General features: G+C 37.2%; 1 protein-coding gene across 1 annotated transcript in view; it reads left to right on the forward strand.

The window, feature by feature from the left end:
- Positions 1-565: 565 nt before the first annotated feature.
- The window catches only part of LOC106460940, a 4,415-nt gene continuing 3,389 nt past the window's right edge, over positions 566-1,591 (forward strand). Inside the window, exon 1 of the mRNA XM_013920694.2 lies at positions 566-682. The gene's annotated coding sequence lies outside the window, so the exon portion shown is untranslated. The remainder of the gene's footprint in view (positions 683-1,591) is intronic.

Raw genomic sequence — 1,591 nt, forward strand, 5'->3', positions numbered from 1 at the left:
ATGGTAGAGAGAAAGTCATTCTGTGAAGTATTTACTTTCATTGAAGTGTTTGAATCAGTGTTAGTTGTAGAGTATGTTCAGTTACTCGATCGATTAGCTGTGAAATTGTACAAGCAAGTTTATTTTTACGTTAGTCGAAGTACAATTAGCGAGGCATTTCCATTTGAACGTCATTTGTAAACTTAGGCCTAGAAGCTACTCTATTGTTCAACTAAAACAACTTGTAGGAACATTAAGAGAGAAACAAACTAATTTATTATCGTCACATGGACTGGTCTTCGAACTATGTTCACCAAATAATTTAAAGAACCCTCCCAACAAAAGAACAATGCTACAACAACACTGGAAAGTGATCTCCAATGAAAAATGAACTTTTAACTTAACAAAATTTGATGATATGATAGATAGATAGACAGATAGCAAGATGTGTTGTACATGTTCATTTGGGAAGAGTATTTTATGAAACAAATACAGTGTAAAATCAAATTACCAAGTTTTCCTATTTGGCATTCATTCAACGAAGTACGAGGAAACATGACGTACGGACTTGTTTGCAAGTTGCTGCACCTCACCGTGGATATAGGTCTCGTCCCACTTTAGACACGAATATATAAGTATGCTGATGTAGATGTGTCCAGTTTTCGTTCTAAAACTTTCTCGGAAGTGCGTGACAACACACAAGGTAAGCAAATCGTAATGTCAGTTTGTTAAGCATAGATCTGAATTATTATTTTGTAAATAAATTTTCTTGTTAGTACTTACATAAAACTTGCGTTCTTTAGTTTCCAATGGCCTGAATCGTATCAGTTTAAATCCCCAAATATATTCTAGAGAGTTCTGTTTTAACTTTGAAGTTTGACTGGCATTTAGATAGTGGAAGTTTATGTAGTTCTAGCCGTTATTCATTTTATTAAGAAGAAAATAGGATAACATCCTAATAACATTTGATAACAATAAACATTTCTTTGAACTACGAGTAGCTATGTTGGTGTGCAAACTCCTTCTATGATAAAATGACATATCACTATGACATTCAATGAGGTCAAATAAAATAGAATTCGCTGCTGCACAGCAATGTGCAAACGTGGGGAAGCAGGTCAATTCAAATTTAAACCAACCAGGGTTAAAATATGATATGTTGAATGACCTGGTTAAAGTTTTTGTCACCACCAGTTCCTGTCGTTGCTAGCTACTTCTAGTAATGTTACTCTCCTGATACCAGTGATAATAGTAGTCTTTCAACCATTGCAGTCAGTTTTTAATGGTAGCAGCATTTAACAAAGGTTGCGCATTAGAAAAGCGCGAGGAATAATTTATTCTACGTGACTTGACCACACCACATCTAGTATGCCTTCCTGGCTTTGGTTTGTTTTGAATTTCGCGCAAAGCTACACGAGGGCTATATGCGCTAGCCGTCCCTGATTTAGCAGTGTAAGACTAGAGGGAAGGCAGCTAGTCATCACCACCCACCACCAACTTCTGGGCTAATCCTTTACCAACGAATAGTGGGACTGAGAGTCACATTATACCCCTCTACACACACACACACAGTTGAAAGGGCGAGCATGTTCGGCGACGGGGACTCGAACCC

The sequence above is a fragment of the Limulus polyphemus genome, unplaced genomic scaffold (genome assembly GCF_000517525.1).
Source record: "Limulus polyphemus unplaced genomic scaffold, Limulus_polyphemus-2.1.2 Scaffold866, whole genome shotgun sequence".
Lineage (NCBI taxonomy): Eukaryota > Metazoa > Arthropoda > Merostomata > Xiphosura > Limulidae > Limulus > Limulus polyphemus.